Raw genomic sequence first — 25,708 nt, 5'->3', positions numbered from 1 at the left:
ACTAGTATCACTTAAGTAAGAAATCATTGGCCACAGGCATTAGTTTCAGCGAAAATCTCCCGGTCAGTAATGGGTTAATCTTGAAATAATTTCAATTATTTTAGGATTGAGAATTTTGTCAAGCAAATTTAAGGTATGATAAACATAAATCACTCTCAGATTTCATATTACCTCAGGCATAAAATTATAATAATGCTATCAATAGTTCATAGAAATCACAAAGGTATTTATATATTTCTGAGTAATATTTGAATATATTATTAATAAATATATAAATAAGAGAGCATAATACCATAAAATGATAAACTATTTTACATTTTACTATAGTGGAGAAGTTTGAAATTTTATGAATATATCTTTGAAATTTTCACAAGTATTGCCTTGACAATAACATGATCTGTATACATTTTACCAAATATATGGTATTTATCTAAATTCTTTTGTGAATGAAAATTGTGATAATTTTAAGAGAAATTCTTAACTATGTATCATGAAAGGTAGTTGAAAAGCATAGTACTAATCAGGCTTATTTTTTGCTGATCCCTTTGTTTTTTCTATGTCCAGCTAGAATGTCAAATTGGATCACATGGAATTAGGAGCCTAAAAACTGCTGTAAAGAACATCATTCTGCTGCATTTTATGGCACAAAAGGCCTTAATCTTGGCATCCGGAAGGAATAGTTTTCCTTAGGGTGTAGGATGTAATGAAAAGCACATAACAGCTACACCCAGTCATCCTTTCCTTTATTATTTAAAAACTTGAATTGTTTTTGGTACGTTTCTCCCCAGTGATGTGGCTCCTCATGCAAAATATGCCCTTTGGACAGAAAAGTTTATTCATTGTGCTTGAAATTCCAAGAAAAAAAATGGGATGCCATTCTTTATCTTCTCAGATGTCAGTGGTAAATTTGAAAAGTCATATTGGGCTTTCTATTGAATTATGGATCAAAATGGTTTTCCTGTTCAGTCCAGCAGAAATCTGCAGAGGACAGGCCACAACAGAATCCCAGGAATCAATACAGAACATTTTGTGTCAAAATTAGTTCTGTCATGTGAGAATACATTTTGTCTGAATGAGATGACTGGTTAAGGCACAGATAAAGAGGCACTGGAGAGAGACATCCTCAGATACCTCTTGCATAGACTTGTCTTTTCTAGTATTGATGTTGATTGGCTATACCTATCCTCATGCCCTTGGTTTAGAGCTTGCTAAATTGAAAATATATGGAATTTAATGAGTAACTTTCCCCACGCCATTAGGGATGACCAGGGTCACTTTCAGAATGTGAAATTATAATACATATGTTTCTGATTTATTTACAGCTAATTCAGAAAAAAATATTACTGGCTCTGAGCAGTTTTGTGTCCAAGAATGCTACAGAAAAAAAATCAAAGGTCGTCATCCTTCTCTCCCCTCCCCTTTTGGTGTAGAATTCCTGTCTTGTCTCCACCCTGTTTCATTTCCCCTGATAAGTTTTAGTAAACACAGGTTATCTTTTACTTCCCCAGGGAGAGGATTCTATAATCTAATCATTTTGTGGTTTCCCTAGAATTTAACATAAACTTTTCTGTGGTTTCTTCTCTATACAACCCAATATACATTTTATTATTATTTTCTCTATGACTGTAAGTCACTCTTCCTCTTTTACTGGATACCTAATATTGTGCTGATAGCATATGAATCAGTAGCTGTTTTGACATTTTCTTTGCAATGTTTAAAATAATTCTTTTAGTCATCAAGGAGTACTATTAGGCTGAAATGTGTGTTAGGTTTTCAAGTGTCTGATATAGTTTAAAATGGAAACTTTTAAAGGGTGGGAGTGACTAAGTACAGTCTGCCACTGCAGATATGCTCTATGTAATATTTATACAGATTTCTATAACTCGGTTTTTAGTGAGTTATTCCTTTTATCTATTCTGATCCATTTCATTAAGTCTACTGAATCAATTGATGTTAACAGCATATAATCTTTCATTAATGTATTCATGAAAATGAAACTGCACTTTGCTTACAGCATTTACTGTATTCTGTCATTATGTTATCAGCATTTTGTATGTATCTTTATAGCCTTTATACATGTATTATACCTCAAGTTTTAGTTTACAGTCTCTATATAGACAAGACTGCCATAGTCATATGGATTCTTATTGTTTTTTGGTGTTTACAAAGAGCATTGATATATAGATAGACAGAGAGATATATTATCTTCTGTTTCTCTTCACAACAATCCTATCCAATAGGGATACAGCAGATATTTTTATGAATTAATAAATGTGAGAACTGAGATTAAAGAGAGGTTAAATGACATAGAAGAAAACATAACTGGTAAGTAGCAGAACTAAAATTAATATCTAAGACTTCTGATTCATTATCCAATCATAACTATCAACATTAATTAAATAGTAGTCATATGAGAAATATTGAGTGATGTAAAACATCACTTTTTACATAAAAAAGTAAACACTATCCTTACTACTCTATTACTGTGTTCTCTTCTTGCTCCAGTATCTAGTTATATTAATGCCATTAACAAGACAGAAATCCAATAAATATTAAGTTTGAAATTCTCCTTCTTAGATCTCCATTATTTTATAGGTACCTTTATAGCTTTCCTACAGAGAAGGCAATGGCATCCCACTCCAGTACTCTTGCCTGGGAAATCCCATGGACGGAGGAGCCTGGTAGGCTACAGTCCACGGGGTCGCTAAGAGGCGGACACGACTGAGTGACTTCACTTTTACTTTTCCCTTTCATGCACTGGAGAAGGAAATGGCAACCCACTCCAGTATTCTTGCCTGAAGAATCCTAGGGACGGCGGAGCCTGGTGGGCTGCCGTCTATAGGGTCGCAAAGAGTCGGACACGACTGAAGTGACTTAGCAGCAGCAGCAGCATAGCTTTCCTAAGAAGAAAATAACTTAGTTACAAGGTTCTGGGACAGAATGAATGCGCAATCTTCGTAACTACTATCATCTGATTGTACAAATGGTAAGTGTGTGTGCTGAGTCACTTCAGCCATGCCCGACTCTTGGCGGCCCTATCGAGTATAGCCTGCCAGGCTCCTCTGTCCATGGAATTCTCCAGGCATGCATACTGGAGGGGGTTGCCATGCCCGCCTCCAAATGGTGTATAGATGTGTAAAATAAGATGGGCGATGTATTACTGAGTATCAACTATGTATTAGCTCTCACACTAAATTTTAGCCACTGACGACAATTTGCCTATTTCCTAATTTCCTTTTCTGACTTTTTCTACCACAATTTCAGCTCTATTTAAACCTGTTTTCTTGGTGGCTCTCTAGAAAACAATCTTTTCCTATATTCCCTATAATCCGAAATGATTCTAGGCCTAAAGCACACTCTAATTACTTACTTGCATTTTTTGCTAATTTAACTTGGCCCCAAATCCCAAGCACAGAACATCTTTTTACCTAAAACTACTTTCAACTTCCTCCCAAATGCCTCCCCCATCCCTATTCATCTCAGTCACTTCCTGAGAGTCTTATTTCTTCAGCCTTTATTTAGAATACTCTTGCTCCTTTTAATATTGAGCAATTTTAATTTGTTAATTGAATCTTCTGGACCCTATCAGTTCACTTCTTATAGAATCATAAATTTGATACGAAATATTATATATGTAATGAATAAGGACAATAAGGACCAAAGGGATTACAGAAGTTTACATATCTTGGAATGTCTTTCCCTTACTGGTTTTATATTTCTGCCTTACCCCCATCTGCTTTTACCTGGAGTTGATTTTTTTTTTTTCGCTAGCAACAAAATGTCTCTTCTTCAAATTTAAGTTATGGCCTATTATAAAATCATCACCCACAAAATTATGTTTAAGTAATATGTGTACAATTATATTTAATATGAATTAAAGGGGTACATGTATTCAAAGAATACTTTTGACTAATGTGCTTTTAAAAAAAATTTCCTGTATTTGATATTAGAAAGTACTTTTCTGCTTTATCCATTTTGATGATTTAGTCTTTTGTTTTAAGTAATTGGAATTTGAGTTTTCATTTTGATTTTAAAATATGAGATATAATATAAAATCATAAATCCTAATTTAATATTATATGAAATATCATAAATATGAGATTCTTTTATTGTCTATGTCAGTTATAGATTTTTGTTTAAGACAACTGCTTTCACTAGCCCATTAATCATGTTTCAATGCAATTGTTTTTAACCATATAAAGATATTTTTATGTTTCTGTTTATAGTATTTTGATTAATTTTTATTTTCTATGACAATGAATAATGAAGTAAAAATTATTTCATATAATAGTCCTCATAGGTATTTACTTTGACCAAAATAATTCTGTCTTTCCTTCATCATGTGCAAATTTTAGTAAAAATAAGACTCCTTGCTCATAACTGAAGTATTAGCTCAGCGTCAGATTACACATTTTTTAAAGTAATAAAATGTTAATTGCCTTTGTTAGGTGCAGTGCTATTACAGGTTCCTATTACCCACATTTCTCAGAGTTTCATATCTTCATCAAAACCCTGTCTTTCAGAGATCATACTCTACCTTCTAGATATGACATGAGAGTTGTTTATTCAGATCCTGTGATTTTGAAGATAAAGAATCTGAGGTGTAGAAATACAAGTTCACAGACCTGCTTTAAGTCACAAAATTTTTAGATGCCAGAATTGAAACTATCCTTCCATGCTGCTTCTGAAATTTCCAAGAAGTGTTATAAAGATTTTTGTGTTTTTCCATATGTTCCTGCCAGGGACGTTTACTGACTTCCAGTGCTTAGAATTTGAAGATAAACAATTTGAGGTTTTGCCCACATTTGACCTTTTGTATCTCCTACAACTTTTGATTTTCATTGTTTTTAGAGTGGTTGTGGTAGGCAGAATTATGATCCCTGCTGCTTAGTTGCCTCTGACTCTGTGTGACTCTGTGGACTATAGCCCACCACACTCCTCTATCCATGAAATTCTCCAGGAGAGAGTACTAGAGTAGGTTGCCATGCCCTCCTCAAATGAATCTTCTCAACCCAGGAATCAAACGCTGGTCTCCTGCATTGTAGGCAAATTCTTTACCACCAAGCCACGAGGAAAGCCCATACTCATCACTAGGTGGTATCTATACCCCAATCCCTGAAGCTTATTGTGTTATACGACAAAGGAGAATTAAAGTTTCAGGTGAAAGTAAGATTGCAAATTATCTGATCTTCAATTAAGGAGAGTAGTTCTGATTATTAAGTGGGCCCAATGTAATCACCAGGGTACTTAGGTATGGAGAGGGGAGGGGTAGAGCTGAAGAGTCAGTGTCAGAGTCAGAATGTTTGAGATCCTGCTGGCAAGTGCCAATCCAAGAAGTGTTGGCAGACTCCGGGAAAGAGCTTGGCCCCAATGACACCTTGTGATACCTATTTTGGACTGCTAGCCTTCAGAACTGTAAGATACAATGTTTTTACTGTTTTAAGCTGCTTGGTTTGTAGTAGTTTGTTATGGAAACAATAGAACACTAATTAATACAAGTGGAAATCTTTCCTCCTAGCTGTTAAATTTTGAAAACCTGACTTATGGAAAATGATCCACTGGTGCAGTATTCCAAAGGGCTTTTTTCACCTATGCTTTTAGTTATTTTCACAAAGTCTATTCCCTGGTGGTTCAGCAGTAAAGAACCCACATCCCAATGCAGGAGGTGCTGGTTCAATCCATGGGTTGGAAAGATCCCCTGGAGAAGGAAATGGCAATCTGCTCCAGTATTCTTGCCTGGAAAATCCCATGGATAGAGGATCATGGTCAGCTACCATCCATGAAGTCAGAAAGAGTTGGACACGATTGAGCACACACACGCACACACCCTTTGCTTGCTGGATGCACAGTGATCATGTTTTAATTGTGTTTATGTTGTAGAAGAGAGAGGGCTCTGGGTGTGTTCTGGCTCGGGCAGAGTAATTTCAGACAGCTGGGATTGGATTTTTTTCACAGACCTCAGATAATTGGAGTACAGGAACTAGGGCATTTTGGAGTTTTCATGAAAAGACAAACTGGGCCTTGTTAACTTCCCTAGTGTGTACTGTTGACACGGTCTGCCTGACTTGAGTTCCCTCATCTGTGAATTGAATATAGTAATACCTCACTGGTGTAGTATAATTAAACTATGTAATACATGTGCAATACCTTGCACAGAAACTAATATACAGTAAACACTTTAAAGCCAACATTTAGTTATACACAGGGTCCTGGAACAGAGGATCCATTTTATTCTTATTTGGGTGCATATGCTTTCTAAGAAGGGAAACAAAATACGAAATTGGCTCTTCTCTTGAGTTATTAATACCAACATGATGGGTAAAAAAGTTATGATTTCCCTTCCTTTACCATCCTAAAGCTTTTCATTTTTCTTTCTTTGTTGTATTAACAAAAAATACATGAAGATGTCTAAGTATTATCTTCATTTTTATTCTATAGTTGAAGCAAAAAAGAATTTGTAAAAAAGATAGCTTTTTTTTCCTTTAGAAAGAGAAACCAAATCAATTCTTATGTATAGGATGATCAGGGAATACAATTAAATATTTCAAGATGGTATTGCTTCAAGTTCTAATTTTTGGAAGCCATCTTGGTGTCAGAAACAAGAATGATTTAATCAGGAGGAGTTTTCCTATTGCTATTTACTTGAATAAAGGGACTTGCTGGAATGATTCCCAGCCAGTGTCAATAGATTATCCACCTCTACAATAAGCAGTGTGTAATAAATGAGTTCAGTTTGACTCATCAGAGTACACACATCTGAGCATAATTTCCATTAAAGAAGAAAAGGGAATTGGTAGGGAGATGTCAGATCCGTCCTTAGATTTCTCTCTTCTCTTTTGCTCCTGTGTTCTCCCATGAAACATCAGGATCTGGAATCCTCAAGAACTCTTGAGTCATAAAACACCCTACAACACAAACTGTACTCATCTTCAATCCAAGCTATTGGCATTGCTTCTGAAAATGAAAAAGTGTTCACTCACTTCTCTGCTCAACCAAAATCCATATCTGCCAAAAAACTTCCATGCAGATCATTTGGCACACTGGGGAATATCAGTGTAGCTTATTCAGTTGTTAATACTTCTTAGTTGCCTTAGACTTTATGTTGTATGTTTTTAATTACCAGTTTTCTTCTGAGCTTTTCTATAAAGTTTAATTGTATTTCTTGTTCATAATTTGATAAAATTTTGCTTTTTGTTTTTGAACTTGCAAGATTTATTATTTTCATCTACCTGGGGTGTTGAAGAGATTGGAAGGAACACTAGATGAGAAAAGGACTGTGAAACTATAAAGCTATAATTAGTAGTAGCACTGCTGTATATGTGACATGCTTGAATAAGTACAGAGATTGTGCACATATAGAAAGCAGAGCCTCACAAAAGGACAGAAAGTAAAAGTCAAAATCATGGGCAAGATATCAACCTATTTTTAATGATAATGACTGCATTATAATTATTAAATGTTACATATTATTTTGGTTGTAATTTTTATTAGGATCCTGATAAAACTGTGCATATTTTTAAGCAGCTGTTCTTTTTTTTTCATTTTCTTTCTCTCTCTTTTTATCCATGCTGTATATATACACGCCTAGGTGTATGAAAGAGTAAGAACATGAAAGGAAGAAATAATGTGTGAGGAGATTAGTTTGTTCTTGTCCACCCCCCACCCCCTCAAAAAAATTGTCTAGCCCTTGTTCCTTGCTGTCCCTGTCCCAGTCCCATTTGCCAAAGCGTTTTGGGAAAAAAGTGTATCTGTGGGAAATAAAAATTCTGAAGTTTAGGTAAATATTAATCCAGATTAAGCATAGTCACACTCTAAATTCCAAAGCCTTTGATTCAGTTCAGTAAACATCTATTAGCCTGGCTGAAAACAGAGGGATAAATGAAGCCACGTTCAGGATAAAAAGGACATTTCCCTTGAGAAAAGGGACAGTTGGTTCTTGCACAGTAAGGTTATTGCAGCTCAGACTATATGTCCAGCTCATTGTAGGAAGGAGTGTAGTAGTACCAGCTGACTCTTATTTTATTCACCAGAAAATGAAAGGTGTTTTTTTTTCAGAAATACTTCATAAATTTCCAGTTTTGCCCCACTTGATGAGAAATTTGTTGTATGTTGACATCTAACAGCAAAAGAGAAGAATGATGCCAATACTTAGATGAGCTCATTACTCTCCAGGTCAAAGATCTATGCTTTGTTAATAAGGATGAGGATATGGGTATTGTTAAGTCACAAACAGTTTCTGCTATGTGTCCCAAGAAATGTCATGGTTACTGCTAATGTCCCAGAAGAAATTTAAGCATTTTCAGAAAGTCTCAGAAAAACAGGTAAAAAAGTTAATTTATTCTCCATGGAACTATCTGTCAGATATGATTTGGTAGATACTACATGTTAGTGGATATTGTGATAGAGAAGGAAGTTTGAATAAAATTGCCTCAGTATTTCCTTTTAACTTGTTTCACGTAAGCTATCACAGAAAATTAAGTGTAACTTGTTTTGTTCATAATGAAATTCAGGGTATAAGAATATATTCATCCCAAGTCTTTGCTTTGTAGTTACTGCTCTGGGCAGGGAGATGGGGTGGGGAATGGGGAATGTTCTTCAGTAATTTTCTTTCCATTCCTAAATTCTCTTTTCTGGAGTTAGACATAAGCAGCAGTGCACATACATGCCCATCCTCAAGGTCAGTTGCGAAAATAGTTTTGGCATTTAGCTCATTCTGTTGACTCCTCTGAAGGTGGTCTGAATAGATTTTTATATTTTTAAATGACTTTTAAATAATCAGATTATAATATCATATTGAATTCATTTGACTGTTTCTGTCCAGAAACTCAATGTTTAAATTTAGACTAGTTTTGAAATCTTATAGATGTTTACCACACTTAGTAATGTAGCTTAATGGTTTTCAAACAGGGATGAGTATCAGATCTGTGTATCTCTGAAAAGTAAAGTGCCCAAATCTACTCTAGATCCTATTGGATTAGAATCAAAAGAGTGGACTCAGAGCCTGTAACTTCTACACTTGATCTTAACCAAAAGGCTGAGAAACGATAGAGCCTGTAACTTCTAATTCCACAGCTTATTCTGTCGCATATCCCTCATGAGATCTAGACATTTCTGGGTTATTTTATGTCCAAACATGATTTCAAAAGTGAAGTCAATAAAATTGGATAAAGATCTATCCTCATGGCTCCCTACCATTTTCCTTTCCTAGGAGTTAAAGTACAGTCTGCTCTAAGAACCACCTTTGACTCCAAAATCATCTTTATTTTTTAGCTGAATCCTGTACATTTCAGATACTTCTGAAAGTACACACACTTCTATGTAGAGTTTGTCAGTGATTATATATTATATACCTGTAAGTGTATAATCTTTCCAAGTTTTATGACACAATTACCATATAAAATATATATTTCAGATTTTTTTGTATTTTTACTAAGCATGGTTCCAAACGTATATTAAAAATATTGCAAAATACTAAAAATCCTCTGATGTAGATACCAATAACTTTCAAGGGAAGAACTTTAATCACAAATATCAGAGAACATCTTTAGAGCAAATGGGTTAGGGTGTATATATATGAAAGTGAAATTGAAAATGTTAGTTGCTCAGTTGTGTCCAAATCTTCAGGGATTGAACCCAGGTTTCCTGCATTGCAGGCAAATTCTTTACCCCATTTGAGCTACCAGGGAAGCCTCTGGAGAGAGAGTGAGCAACTACCCATGTCAGGCAGTCAATGGTAACTCCATTTTATAGTTTAGGAAATGTAGAGACAGATATCACAATTTATCCAAAGGCAACAGTAATAGACTGCAGTATGGACTGCAAGCAACTGCTTGCTCTTTGGGGGGAAAAAAAAAAAAGAACTATGACAAACCTAGACAGTGTGTTAGAAAACAGAGCCATCACTTTGCCTCAAAGGTCTGTATAGTCAAAGCTATGATTTTTCCAGTAGTCACATACAGATGTGAGAGTTGGACCATAAAGAAGGCTGAGTGTTAAAGATTTGATGCTTTCAAATTATCCTGGAGAAGACTCTTGAGTCCCTTGGACTGCAAAGAGATCAAACCAGTCAATCCTAAATTAAATCAACCCTGAATATTCACTGGAAGCTGCTGCTGCTGCTGCTAAGTCGCTTCAGTCGTGTCCAACTCTGTGCGACCCCATAGACGGCAGCCCACCAGGCTCCCCTGTCCCTGGGATTTTCCAGGCAAGAATACTGGAGTGGGTTGCCATTTCCTTCTCCAATGCATGAAAGGGAAAAGTGAAAGTGAAGTCTCTCAGTCGTGCCTGACTCTTAGCGACCCCATGGACTGTAGCCTACCAGGCTCCTCCGTCCATGGAATTTTCCAGGCACGAGCACTGGAGTGGGATGCCATTGCCTTCTCCGATTCACTGGAAGGACTGACACCAAAGCCAAAGCTCCAATCCTTTGGCCACCTGATGCAACAAGCCAACTCACTGGAAAGGACCCTGATGCTGGGAAAAATTGAAGGCAAGAGGAAAAGGGGGCGACAGAGGATGAGATGGTTGGATGGCACACCCATTCAATGAACATGAGTTTGAGCAAACTCCAGGAGATAGTGAAGGATAAGGAAGCCTGACATGGTGCAGTTCATAGGATCGCAAAGAGTCAGACACGATTTAGCAAGTGGATAACAAAAACAAAGGTAATAGGTGAAACTGAGTGCTAAGCATAAAATTAAAAGTATTCAATTTTTAAATCAAAGCAATCTTCAGTTGAATCTTGTTCCCTACTCACTTTATTTCCTAAATGAAAATACACCGTTTTTCTCTCAGACACATCATGATGTCTAAGTAATATACCTGCTTCCCACAGCCTTTGGACATGTTATTTTCTATCCAGGTACTCAAGAAATATTACATAACTCACAACTGCTTAATACCTTTTTGTTGTAAATAAAACTTCTGAATACATATGAAATAAGAATGAATTACTATGGATTCTAAATTCAAGCCAGAGAAAGCCATTGATAAATCATTTATAGATAAATTAGTAGAAAAAATGGCATTGAAATCTTTGTATTTTCTTATTCAAGAAAGAGTCATTCAAAGAATGAGTCAAGAGAAAATATTTTATTTAAAAATTAATATATTGGTAAAGTATGATTTAAAATCAATACAAGTAAAGGATCCAGAAGTGAATTTCTTAAATGAAAAAAAATGAATCACTGTTTTCTCCTTTTGAAGTTAAAATAATGCTGTTATTCCTGAATAAAACAAAGCAAGAATGATTTATCATTCATTGTTGTCTAGTCACTAAGTCTTGTCTGACTGCAGATTTATTTGAAGTCTAATTAAAAATAATAAAAGCTATATTGTAAGAGAAAAGTAAATCTAACAGAGTCCTCAAATGCAGTTACCATAATCAAGTCTAGCCTAGAAATAGTAATCGATCTAGTTGTTTCTTCTCATAGATTACCAGTAACAGGAATTGAGTGTGCCCAAAAATCAATGGAATGCTGAAGGTGTGTGACTGTATGAATGACCTTAAATCAATACAGAATTGATGGTATAACAACTGTAGTCATCCCTCAATATTTAAGGGGGATCTGTTCTCAGACCCCCTGGATACCCATATCTGAGGATACATAAGTCCCTGTACAAAATGGCATAGTGTTTGCATATTACCTACACACATCTTCCCATATACTTTAAATTATCTATAGATTATTTATGATTCATAAATACAATGTAAATGTTATGTAAGTGGCATTAAAGTCTTAAAAATGTCATTTAATACCCAAGCTCTCCAATTAGGAGAGTAGAATGAAAAAAGTAATCTAAAATATATACCAGAGATAACTATTTAAAATCAATAGTGATATTTTATTAATAGTTCATGTAACATACTGACCTATACCATCTCATTGTGTTCCTTGTTAATGTAGTTTACATTCATCAGTATTTCTCAAATTTAAGAGAAACAACTTACAAATAAGTTTGCTTTCTTTGCCAAAACTTTAAGCAAAAAAAATTACATTTTAATAGTCTGGTTTAGTTATAATAACATTTAGTTACAGTAATATAAATGAAAGAAAGAAGCAAAACTTCACCATTTAGGAAAAAGAATTAATTGCATATAGATAATTTTATTATTACACTTTTTACTCAACTTTTTAGTGTAAAATTGAATTCAACTAAGAATATTTCAGATGAAAGAACTAAAAGCAATTTTATAAAGCCCAACAGTTGGGATAATATTTTTGGAAGTTAAAAAAATAAAATTACACTGTAAACAGGAGATGAATAAAATTATCAAACCCATGGCTTAAAGATGTTGACAATGTCCTTTCAAGGACTGATCTTGTAAACATTATTCTGTGAAGCCAGTTCCCACAAACCAGTATGACGCAAGTCAAACTCCAGGTTTATTTAATAATGGTAAGGCAGGAAAGAAGTAACCATTTGAGTAAGTTTTGTTTTTGTCTAACTGATGGCCGTATCATGATGAAAAGGTTCTACATGTTAACTAAGTTTCAGTTGATATACATGTGTTTATAAAATATTATTAATCCTCTAAGAAAGATATAAAAATATGAAGCCAAAATTATATCAATTATATGAAACGAACCTTTTTTTATATGATTTTCCACGTTTAAAGTACCAGCCATCCAAATGCATGAAGTTTATTAGAGAACTGTACATAAAATTTAATGGGAAGCTCCTTTGGGGCATGTAGTGTTTTGTCTTAATCTCAAGTTGTATTTGAAAATTTTGGAGTTGATACAGCTATTCTGGAATCCAGCAATCTCAGTTGAAATTTCTTTTTGGGTTAATGGGGAAAATTGGGAGAAATTATTTGGCCATATGAAAGACACATAAGCCACAGAGACAGAATATTGCCAGGAAACTGTAAAAGCAAATAAATTGTGTAGATATAATTAGAATTTCATGAAAGCAAGGATTTGTCTCTAGGGTAAGTCCAGTTAGACTGAATGGTCTTAATATTTACATCTGAAATTACAACTGAAATCAAATGTTCTATAAATACAATGTACTTTCATCTGAAGGGTTATGTTCTCTAATCTGGAAAATAATACAAAATAATATATCTAGCCAAATAATGAATTCCTTTTGAAATAAAAAAAAATTGACATTATTTCTTTTGAAACAATCATTTCCCTTTATAGTAACTGTAATATTTGATATTATAATAACTATCCCATTTATTCATTGTTTGAAATATAAGTGTGGGTCTCTGTTATTTTAAACACTGGTCTTAGATGAGAAAAAAGTTGATCAGGGCCACCAAGAAGATATTAGTGTTGTGACAGAATTGAAAGTTTCTTCAAGGAAATATTTAGTCAAAAGTTTAAGAAAAAGGGTCTCAAAGGCCGAACATAGCACTCTTACAGGATCATTTTTTCCTTTTTTAAATTAGGTTTTTTGGAGTGAGAAGGAGAGAGTGGCTGTTTTTATATTGATCAGTGTTATTTTAAAACACTAGTAAATTGAGCTTAACACATAGAAATATATTAATTAAATCAAGATTGAATTAACAAAGTCAGAGAGAAGCTATCACTAGCTTATACTTTGAAAATAGTCAAATGAGTGCTGAGCTTAGGGCAACAAAATGTTATGACTCCACATTATTTTTTACCAAAATTGTGTAGGTCCTAAGGTAATCATAAAGGAATACACAAGAATCTTAAAGACTGGAGAGAGCACCTCTAAAAAAAAAAACCACCAAAATTTAGGAAGATATATTTTTATTTGTTTCACTGATGAAATATAACTGTCATACATCATTGTATAAACTTAAGGTATCACAAATTACTAATTTGACTTACATATGTTATGAAATAATTGAACATCATCTCCTTTACATACAAAATTAAGGAAATTAACTTTTTATTGTGATAAGGACTCTGAGGGTTTATGCTCTTAACAATTTTTATATATAACATACAATGGTGTTAATAATGTTTATCATTTTATGCATTATATTCCTTGTACTTCAAATGGAAGTTTGTACCTTTTGACTGCCTTAATCCACTTCACCATCCCCTCACACTCCACCTCTGAAAATCAAAATTTTTTTCCTATGTTTGTTAGTTTTTGAAGTATAATTGACCTACAACACTATGCAAGTTTCTGCTGTGCAACTTAGTGATTCGCTATTTCTATACATTTCTCCTTATTGCCAAATTCAGACTTAAATTGAAGAAAGTGGGGAAAACCACTAGACCATTCAGTTATGACCTAAATCAAATCCCTTATGACTATACAGTGGAAGTGAGAAATAGATTTATGGGACTAGATCTGATAGACAGAGTGCCTGATGAGCTATGGATGGAGGTTCGTGACATTGCACAGAACACAGGGATCAAAACCATCCCCAAGAAAAAGAAATGGAAAAAAGCAAATTGGCTGACTGAGGAGGCCTTACAAATAGCTGTGAAAAGAAGAGAAGCAAAAAGCAGAGAGAAAGGAAAGATATACCCATTTGAATGCAGAGTTCCAAAGAATAGCAAGCAGAGATAAGAAAGCCTTCCTCAGCAATCAATGCAAAGAAATAGAGGAAAACAATAGAATGGGAAAGACTAGCGATCTCTTCAAGAAAATTAGAGATACCAAGGGAACATTTCAGGCAAAGATGAGCTCAATAAAGGACAGAAATGGTATGGACCTAACAGAAGCAGAAGATAAGAAGAGGTGTAAAGAATACACAGAAGAACAGTACAAAATGATCTTCACAATCCAGATAATCATGATGGTGTGATCACAAACCTAGAGCCAGACATCCTAGAATGTGAAGTCAGGTTGGCCTTAGGAAGCATCACTACGAACAAAGCTAGTGAGGGTGATAGAATTCCGGTTGAGCTATTGGTCCCATCACTTCATGGCAAATAGATGGGGAAACAGTGGAAACAGTGACAAACTTTGTTTTTGGAGGCTCCAAAATCACTGCAGATGGTGACTACAGCCATGAAATTAAAAGAGGCTTGCTCCTTGGAAGAAAAGTTATGACCAACCTAGACAGCATATTAAAAAGCAGAGACATTACTTTGTCAACAAAGGTCTGTCTAGTCAAGGCTAGGTTTTTCCAGTAGTCATGTATGGATGTGAGAGTTGGACTATAAAGAAAGCTGAGCACCGAAGAATTGATGCTTTTGAACTGTGGTTTTGGAGAAGACACTTGAGAGTCCCTTGAACTGCAAGGAAATCCAACCAGTCCATCCTAAAGGAGATCAGTCCTGGGTGTTCATTGGAAGGACTGATGTTGAAGCTGAAACTCCAATCCTTTGGCCACCTGAAGCAAAGAGTTGACTCATTTGAAAATACCCTGACGCTGGGAAAGATTGAGGGCAGGAGGAGAAGAGGACGACAGAGGATAAGATGGTTGATGGCATCAGTGACTCAATGGACATGAGTTTGGGCAAGCTCTGGGAATTCATGATGGACAGGGAGGCCTGGCGTGCTGCAGTTCATGGTGTTGCAAAGAGTCAGACACAACTGAGTGACTGAACTACAAATTAATACATTTCTATATTTCCCACACTGTATATTTTATACTTGTGGCACATTTATTTTACACTTGGAGGTTTGTACCTCTAATCTCCCTATTATTTCTTTCGTCCCCTCAACCCCCTCCTCTCTGGCAACCACCTACTTACTCTCTGTATTTATAACTGTTTCTCTTTTGTTATAATTGTTAATTTGTTTTGTGTTTTAGATTCCACATATAAGTTAAATCATACAGTATTTGTCTTTCTTAGATATATGTATTTCACTTAGTATAATACCTTCTAGGTCCATCTATTTTGTCAACTATATAGCAAAATTTCATTTTTATGACAAGGCAATATATATATATACCACATCTTTATCCATTCATCTGATAATGAGCACTTATATTGCTTCCATATTTTAGCTATTGTAATAATTTTGTTATCAACATAGGGGGATATATATCTTTTTCTAATTAGCATTTTCATTTTATTAAGATTAATATTTACCTAGAAGGGAAATTCCTTGATCATATTGTCAGTTCAGTTCATTCCCTCAGTCGTATCCGACTCTTTGCAACTCCTTGAATTGCAACATGCCAGGCCTCCCTGTCCATCACCAACTCCTGGAGTTTACCCAAACTCATGTCTACTGAGTTGGTGATGCCATCCAGCGCATCTCATCCTCTGTCGTCCCCTTTCCCTCCTGCCCCCAATCCTTCCCAGCATTAGGGTCTTTTCCAGTGAGTCAACTCTTCACATGAGGTGGCCAAAGTATTGGAGTTTCAGCCTCAACATCAGTCTTTCCAATGAACACCCAGGACTGATCTCCTTTACGATGGACTGGCTGGTTCTTCTTTCAGTCCAAGAGACTCTCAAGAATCTTCTCCAACACCACAGTTCAAAAGCATCAATTCTTTAGCGCTCAGCTTTCTACACAGTGCAACTCTCACATCCATACATGACTACTGGAAAAACCATAGCCTTGACTAGATGGACCTTTGTTGACAAAGTAATGTCTCTGCTTTTTAATCTGCTATCTAGGTTAGTCATATCCTTCCAAGGAGTAAGCATCTTTTAATTTCATGGCTACAATCACCATCTGCAGTGATTTTGGAGCCCCCCAAAATAAAGTTTTTCACTATTTCCACTGTTTATCCATCTACTTGCCATGAAGTGATGGGAACAGATGCCATGGTCTTAGTTTTCTGAACGTTGAGCTTTAAGCCAACTTTTTCACTCTCCTCTTTCACTTTCATCAAGAGGCTTTTTAGTTCCTCTTTCCTTTCTGCCATAAGGGTGGTGTCATCTGCATATCCGAGGTTATTGATATTTCTCCTGGCAAACTTGATTCCAGCTTGTGCTTCAGCCAGCCCAGCATTTCTCATGATGTACTCTGCATACAAGTTAAATAAGCAGGGTGACAATATATAGCCTTGACGTACTCCTTTTCCTATTTGGAATCAGTCTGTTGTTCCATGTCCAGTTCTAACTGTTATTTCCTGACATGCATACAGGTTTCTCAAGAGACAGGTCTGGTGGTCTGTTATTCCCATCTCTTTCAGAATTTTCCACAGCTTATTGTGATCCACATAGTCAAAGGCTTTGGCATAGTCAATAAAGCAGAAGTAGATGTTTTTCTGGAACTCTCTTGCCTTTCCAATGATCCGGCAAATGTTGGCAATTTGATCTCTGGTTCCTCTGCCTTTTCTAAAACCAGCTTGAACATCTGGAAGTTCATGGTTTACATATTGCTGAAGCCTGACTTGGAGAATTTTGAGCATTACTTTACTAGCATGTGAGATGAGTGCAATTGTGAGGTAGTTTGAGCATTCTTTGGCATTGCCTTTCTTTGGGATTGGAATGAAAACTGACCTTTTCCAGTCCTGTGGCCACTGCTGAGTTTTCCAAATTTGCTGGCATATTGAGTGCAGCACTTTCACAGCATCATCTTTCAGCATTTGAAAGAGCTCAACTGGAATTCCATCACCTCCACTAGCTTTGTTCGTAGTGATGCTTCCTAAGGCCCACTTGACTTCGCATTCCAGGATGTCTGGCTCTAAGTGAGTGATCACACCATCATGGTTATCTGGGTTGTGAAGATCTTTTTTGTACAGTTCTTCTGTGTATTCTTGTCACCTCTTCTTAATATCTTCTGCTTCTGTTAGGTCCATACAATTTCTGTCCTTTATTGAGCTCATCTTTGCCTGAAATGTTCCCTTGGTATCTCTAAGTTTGTTGAAGAGGTCTCTAGTCTTTCCCATTCTGTTGTTTTCCTCTATTTCTTTGCATTGATCACTGAGGAAGGCTTTCTTATCTCTCCTTGCTATTCTTTGGAACTCTACATTCAAATGGGAATATCTTTCCTTTTCTCCTTTGCTTTTCACTTCTCTTCTTTTCACAATTATTTGTAAGGCCTCCTCAGACAGCCATTTTGCTTTTTTTCATTTCTTTTCCATGGGGAAGGTCTTGATTCCTGTGTTCTGTACAATGTCACAATCCTCTGTCCACAGTTCATCAGGCACTCTGTCTATCAGATCTAATCCCTTAAATCTATTTGTCACTTCCACTGTTTAATCGTAAGGGATTTGATTTCGGTCATACCTGAAGGGTCTAGTGGTTTTCCCTCCTGTCTTCAATTTAAGTCTGAATTTGGCAATAAAGAGTTCATGATCTGAGTCACAGTCAGCCCCTGGTCTTGTTTTTGCTAACTGTATAGAGCTTCTCCATTTTGGCTGCAAAGAATATAATCAGTCTGAATTCGGTATCGACTGTCTGGTGATATCCATGTGTAGAGTCTTCTCTTGTGTTGTTGGAAGAGGATGTTTGCTATGACCAGTGTGTTCTCTTGGCAAAACTCTATTAGCCTTTGCCCTGCTTCATTCTGTACTCCAAGGTCAAATTTCCATTTTTCTTTTTTTTTGAGGAATTTCCATACTATTTTCCATAGTGGCTGCACCAATTTACTTCTCACCAATAATGCAAGAGGGTTCCCTTTCCTCCATATCCTCACCAATACCCGTTATTTGTTGTCTTTTGGATACTGTTTGTTCTGATGGGTGTGAGATGATGTATCACTGTGGATTTGATTTTCATATCCCTGATGATTAGTGATGTTGAGCATTTTTTCATGTGCCTGTTGTCCATCTGTATCTTTTTTCGAAAAATGCCTGTTCAACTCTTGTCTATTTTTTTAAATTGGATTGTTTATATTTTGATATTGAGTTACATGAGTTTTTATTATATATATATATATATACATATATATATGATAGTAACTACATATCAGATATATCATTTGCAAGCATGTTCTCTCATTCATAGGAGATCTTTATGTTTTGTTTCATTTGCTGGGTAAATGGTTTTTAGTTTGATATTGTCCCCTTTGTTTTTGCTTTTGTTTCTCTTGCCTGAGGAGACATATCCAAACAAATATGGCTAAGAGTAATATCAAAGAGCTTACCGATTGTGTTTTCTTCTAGGAATTTATGGTTTCAGGTCTTACATTTAAGTCTTTAATCCATTTTGAACTTATTTTTTGCATGGTATGAAAGAGTAGTCCAGTTTCATCCTTTTGTATGTAGCTTTCCAGTTTTCCCAGAAGCATTAAATCATGTTTTAACATTTTTTAGTGACAAATCTATACTTCTGATTTGATAGAAACAGCACTACACTAGGAATCATGATACAATAACCTGTTTCTCTTTTTCCACTAATTAAATCTATCATCTTGAGCCTGTTGTTCAGCCTATTTGGAATGTGTGTATCTAATCAAAATGCAGTAAATAATCCCAGACATCCCCTAGAGAACTTAGTCTGTGCCTTACATATGTGGATTATTGAGATGGTGAAAACAGGAGGCAGAGAGAGGGCCAAGGGTGCAGGTGCAGTGGAAGTTGATTTTAAAAAGGGTACACACAGGACATGAAACTGGGATTGGGATCTGAATTAGGATGGGCTCAGAATGGGCTCAGAATTGGGATGATCAGAATAAAGGAGGGCTGCAGTTATACGAATGTGACTGGGAATTGCCAAATTTTAAGATTATTTTTTTTTAGTCACTTAGCCATGTCTGACTCTTTGTGACCACATAGACTATTGCCCACCAGGCTTCTCTATCCATGGAATTCTCCAGATAAGAAGTGGGTAGCCATTCCTTTCTCCAGGGGATCTTCCCAACCCAGGGATCGAACTCAGGTCTCCTGCATTGCAACCAGATTCTTTTCTGTCTGAGCCACCAAGGAAGCCCAGGCAGGGAAGAGTTAAGGGTGGTTGGTAACAAAGACATAGTCAAGAAATGGAAATGAAACATCAGTAAGGATAGAAGTCTAGAAATTGAACAAATGTCCAAAAATTGTATTTGAAATGCATATCCTAGGGTAAATCAGTTTTCAGTGGCCCAGGTCCAATATTTTAAGGTCTGTTTCTAGAACTATCTAAACTGAGAATATTATGTCAAACTTTTCTATTTGGAGAAGAGATTGGATTTAGTGTTGGGATGCTTTGTAATCCTGTAGGCCTAGGAAACTGTTTTTTTCTAAACCTGATTAAATAGCCCCATTAACAGGGTCCAGAAACATCTGAATCTCCATAGAGATTTATCTTAGTTCAATTTGAAATAGCCTACATTTATCAGAGAGTTCTGTTTATTGCAAGAACTCAAATGATTAAGTTATATGAGCTTTTAAAATTATATATAGACCAAATATTCATGCAAAGCTCATAATGAAAGAAAATAAATACTAAATTGTTTTTTAAAAGGGTACATTACATAAACATAACCCTTTTTAAAGAATCATATGGCAAATGAATTTATTATGGAAGGAAAACAGCACCTTCACAATGATTTGGATCAGACTTGAACAGTTGACAGCTTTCCTTGTACTACCTGCCACTAAGGCATCTGGAGGTAGTCCCCTCCCAAACAACATTAATAAAGAAAATTTTCTCAAGTTTCCTTTCTCAAGGTGGATTATGCTTTTGCTTTGATCACCAAATTCCAGTGAACTTCTCATTATTGTTTATTTTACTCCTAATCTTTTAAAATGTGTATATATGTTTTTATTCATTTAACTTGTCAAGGGTTTCCTATGAAGAGTCTTGAGCCAAGAAGCCACATTCTTGCCTCATGCCTCATTTACAGGGTTCTCCTATTCAAGCTGGCTCTGAGGGTACAGGGTATTTGTTTCCCACAGGAAAGCAAAAAGAGATCTACACAATGTAATTGCCTCAACACTTAGCATTCAGTTCAGTACAGTCGCTCAGTCGTGTCCGACTCTTTGCGACCCCGTGAATTGCAGCACGCCAGGCCTCTCTGTCGATCACCAACTCCGGGAGTATACCCAAACCCATGTCTATCGAGTCGGTGATGCCATCCAACCATCTCATCCTCTGTCGTCCCCTTCTCCTCCTGCCCCCAATCCTACCCAGCATTAGGGTCTTTTCCAATGAGTCAGCTCTTCACATGAGGTGGCCAAAATATTGGAGTCGGAGTCTCAGCTTCAACATCAGTCCTTCCAATGAACACCCAGGATTGATCTCCTTTAGGATGGATTGATTGGATCTCCTTGCAGTCCAAGGGACTCTCAAGAGTCTTCTCCAACACCACAGTTCAAAAGCATCAATTCTGCGGCACTCAGCTTTCTTTATACCCCAACTCTCACATCCATACATGACCACTGGAAAAACCATAGCCTTGACTAGACGTACTTTTGTTGGCAAAGTAATGTCTCTGCTTTTAAATATGCTATCTAGGTTGGCCATAACCTTCCTTCCAAGAAGTAAGCGTCTTTTAATTTCATGGTTGCAATCATGATCAGCAGTGATTTTGGAGCCCCCAAAAATAAAGTCTGACACTGTTTGAACTGTTTCCCCATCTATTTCCCATGAAGTGATGGGACCAGATGCCATGATCTTAGTTCTCTGAACGTTGAGCTTTAAGCCAACTTTTTCACTCTCCTCTTTCACTTTCATCAAGAGGCTATTTAGTTCTTCTTCACTCTCTGCCATAAGGGTGGTGTCATCTGCATATCTGAGGTTATTGATATTTCTCCCGGCAATCTTGATTCCAGCTTGTGTTTCTTCCAGCCCAGAGTTTCTCATGATGTACTCTGCATATAAGTTAAATAAGCAGGGTGACAATATACAGCCTTGACGTACTCCTTTTCCTATTGGGAACCAGTCTGTTGTTCCATGTCCAGTTCTAACTGTTGCTTCCTGACCTGCATACAGGTTTCTCAAGAGACAGGTCTGGTGGTCTAGTATTCCCATCTCTTTCAGAATTTTCCACAGTTTATTGTGATCCACACAGTCAAAGGCTTTGGCATAGTCAATAAAGCAGAAATAGATGTTTTTCTGGAACTCTCTTGCTTTTTTGATGATCCAGCAGATATTGGCAATTTGAGCTCTGGTTCCTCTGCCTTTTCTAAAACCAGCTTGAACATCTGGAAGTTCACGGTTCACGTATTGCTGAAGCCTGGCTTGGAGAATTTTGAGCATTACTTTACTAGCATGTGAGATGAGTGCAATTGTGCAGTAGTTTGAGCATTCTTTGGCATTGCCTTTCGTTGAGATTGGAATGAAAACTGACCTCTTCCAGTCCTGTGGCCACTTCTGAGTTTTCCAAATTTGCTGGCATATTGAGTGCAGCACTTTCACAGCATCACCTTTGAGGATTTGAAATAGCTCAACTGGAATTCCATCACCTCCACTAGCTTTGTTCGTAGTGATGCTTTCTAAGGCCCACTTGACTTCACATTCCAGGATGTCTGGCTCTAGGTGAGTGATCACACCATCATGGTTATCTGGGTCGTGAAGATCTTTTTTGTACAGTTCTTCTGTGTATTCTTGCCACCTCTTCTTAATATCTTCTGCTTCTGTTAGGTCCATACCATTTCTGTCCTTTATCGAGCCCATCTTTGCATGAAATGTTCCCTTGGTATCTCTAATTTTCTTGAAGAGATCTCTAGTCTTTCCCATTCTGTTATTTTCCTCTATTTCTTTGCATTGATCGCTGAGGAAGGCTTTCTTATCTCTCCTTGCTATTCTTTGGAACTCTGCATTCAGATGGGAATATCTTTCCTTTTCTCCTTTGCTTTTTGCTTCTCTTCTCTTCCCAGCTATACCGTAATGTATATAAACTTGCAAAAGAAAATACAACTTTATTAAAATTGTATTGGCATTTAATTAAGTTTACTAAAATTGTAAATCACTTGCCAAAGATGATTTTCAGTTAATAACATTTTTGTATTCAAATTTTAGAAAGGCCCCAATTTCTTTATTCCCATTTCATAATTATTAGAGTTAACTGAAAAACAAATTATAAGGTATAATAAATTGATGTACTGGAAATAATGAAAATACCATGAAGTTTCTGAGAAGTATAGTCATTTCCATCATGTTTCTAGCCCTTCAAGCAGCATTTTCACTTTTTAAACCGTATAATTTTATTATAAGATATTATATTTTGATAGGTAAAGATGGCATTGGCCATTTATTTTCTTGATTTTTATTTCAATCTACTATTATTCAATACTATCACTACATCAACTAAAGTCACTTTTTGTGCTGGGGTACTGAATCGGATTTTAAATTAATCTTAAGTCAATTGGCTGGTACAATCAAACAGTTGTATTTAATTCACTACTCGTTTGAATTATTTAATGAAGCTGTTCTTTCAGAACCACAAGCTTTGCTGAAAAGGAAAATGGGTCAGGAGACTGGTTTCTGGACAAGGATACTGAGGGCTGCTGCTGCTGCTGCTGCTGCTAAGTCGCTTCAGTCATGTCCGACTCTGTGCGACCCCATAGACGGCAGCCCACCAGGCTCCCCCGTCCCTGGGATTTTCCAGGCAAGAATGCTGGAGTGGGGTGCCATTGCCTTCTCCAATACTGAGGGCAGAGACTCCCAAATGTCAGGGTGAAAGGAACAGAAAATGTTACAAACTAAATTTAGAGAACAAAAATATTTAGTATTTTGTTAAGGAAATACTGGGGGGAGAAACTTATCCACAATCATTATAATGTTTAAGAGAAAAGATTTTTTAACTTTTCCTAAAATTCTGTAAGCTTGATACTATATCATTTGAGAGATGCTTGAAAGATATAAAGAAGATCCAATGTTTTATTTTCACTTCCTTACCAATATCATATCTTCATTAAGAACATGATTGCACTTTTTATGTCAAGTCCTTCAAAGAGATATTCAAGGGCTAAGGAATGTGAGGTCTTCCTGGTAACCATCTCTTTTTTTTTAATTTGTAATTTGAAGTTTATATATAATTATTTATCAAAATATATAAATAGTATATATTATATAACAAGCATTATATATTTATGCATATTTATATAAAAGTAATTACTATGCTTAGTTCCCCTTCTTCAAAATTAGAATATTACCAATTCCAATGAATGTTCTAATGTTTTACCTTCCTATTTTATCCTCCTTTCTTTTGTCCCCAAGGGTAATATTATTCCAAATTGTGTTTTTACCTTTTGGTTGTTTTTTTTTCAATAATTTATCTGATGTATGTAATATAATTTTGTTGATGAACTTAAAGTGCTTTCAGCTCTTTATTTTTCCATGCCTTGCTATTTTCCTTCAACATTCCATGTTTGAAATTCTTATGTTTTTGAAGCTGACATATGCACATTTTACCTGATAGCATATTACATGAATATAGAATCTTCAATAATATATGAGATATCACATAAGATAATTTATTTATACTTCCAGTCACTCCTGTTGAGAGAAATCTTTCACATTTTTTGCTATTACAGCTATTTTTAAAATTCTCCTATGACTATTATTATAACTGAAAGAATATTCTAATCCCTACCTTCCAAAAAATAAGGGAGAGGGACAAGATGGAAAGGATTTCAGATAAAAAATAGATCCTTAATTTCTTCTCCTCACATTCTTGCTGCCAAGGAAGATCTTATCACAAATTAGTTTGTGGGGGCACCAGCCTGGAGCTTCTGTGAATAGGAAGCACATCACTTTAACTCGACCCTATGGACTGTAGACCACCAAGCTCCTCTGTCCATGGGAATTCTCCAGGCAAGAAGACTGGAGTGGGTTGTCCTGCTCTCGTCCAGGGGATCTGCCTCACCCAGGGATGGAAGCTGCAGCTCTTATGTCTCCTGCACTGGCCGGCAGGTTCTTTACCACTAGCGCCACCTGGGAAGTCCCACATTGCACAATCAGTACTTACAGGGTAACATGATTATTGACCTGCTTGAGGAAATCAGTCCTGAATATTCATTGGAAGGACTCATGCTGAAGCTGAAACCAATACTTTGGCCATATGATGCAAAGAACTGACTCATTTGAAAAGACCCTGATGCTGGGAAAGATTGAAGGCGGGAGAAGAAGGGGACTACAGAGGATGAGATGGTTGGATAGCAGCACGGGCTCAATGGACATGAGTTTGAGTAAACCCCAGGAGTGGGTGATGGACAGGAAGGCCTGGCGTGCTGCAGTCCATGGGATCTCAAAGAGTCGGACATGACTGAGCGACTGAGATGAACTGAACCGAACATGATTATTTGTTTTTTGCCACAGCGCCCCCTTTTGGGCTTCCCTGATAGCTCAGTTGGTAAAGAATCCACCTGCAATGCCAGAGACCCTGGTTGGATTCCTGGGTCCAGAATATACGCTGGAGAAGGCATAGGCTACCCACTCCTGTATTCTTGGGTTTCCGTTGTGGCTCAGCAGGTAAAGAATCCGCTTGCAATATGGGAGACCTGGGTTGGATCATGGGTTGGGAAGATCCCCCGGGGAAGGGAAAGGCTACCCACTCCAGTATTCTGGTCTGGAGAATTCCATGGACTGTACAGTCCATGGGGTCGCAAAGAATTGGACACGACTGAGCGACATTCATGAGCGACATTCATGTCAATGAAGACACTCTCTGTCATCATAAAATATTTCCTCTACAGGCAAGTACTGAACAAACCGATTTATAACATAGGACTAATATGAAGGTGAGCTGGAATAAAAGTTCTTTAAAATATCAACAAACCAGATATTGATGCTACATACTTGTTCATATTTCAAGAAACTCATTCATGTGTGAGGAATGTTCACATACAGACATATGTTTCAGAGGAAAATAAAGTGCAGCTGCTCTTCCTTGCTTGGATATAATCTTTGTCCATTTTATCTTCAAATTATCCAGATTCAGTTGTGCTTCAACAGGTTGTCTATCAGCCCCAGATTCAGACTTTCTTCCTCCTTTTATA

The 25,708-nt window shown here is 36.5% G+C and overlaps 1 protein-coding gene across 4 annotated transcripts in view; it reads left to right on the top strand.

Moving 5' to 3' along the window:
- Positions 1-25,708, top strand: part of LOC145524398 (uncharacterized) — a 1,208,145-nt gene that overhangs the window by 586,022 nt on the left and 596,415 nt on the right. The window contains exon 1 of one of the 4 annotated variants that reach the window (XR_014067470.1): positions 8,270-8,321. The exons of the other annotated variants lie outside the window; for them this stretch is intronic. The gene's annotated coding sequence lies outside the window, so the exon portion shown is untranslated. Of the gene's footprint in view, positions 1-8,269; positions 8,322-25,708 lie in introns of those variants that run through there. 4 annotated transcript variants of the gene reach the window in all.

This window comes from Giraffa tippelskirchi, chromosome 10, assembly GCF_054371585.1.
Source record: "Giraffa tippelskirchi isolate mGirTip1 chromosome 10, T2T-mGirTip1v1.2.pri, whole genome shotgun sequence".
Lineage (NCBI taxonomy): Eukaryota > Metazoa > Chordata > Mammalia > Artiodactyla > Giraffidae > Giraffa > Giraffa tippelskirchi.
The sequence above is the reverse complement of the archived record's forward strand: the minus strand, read 5'-3'. Positions and strand labels throughout refer to the sequence as shown.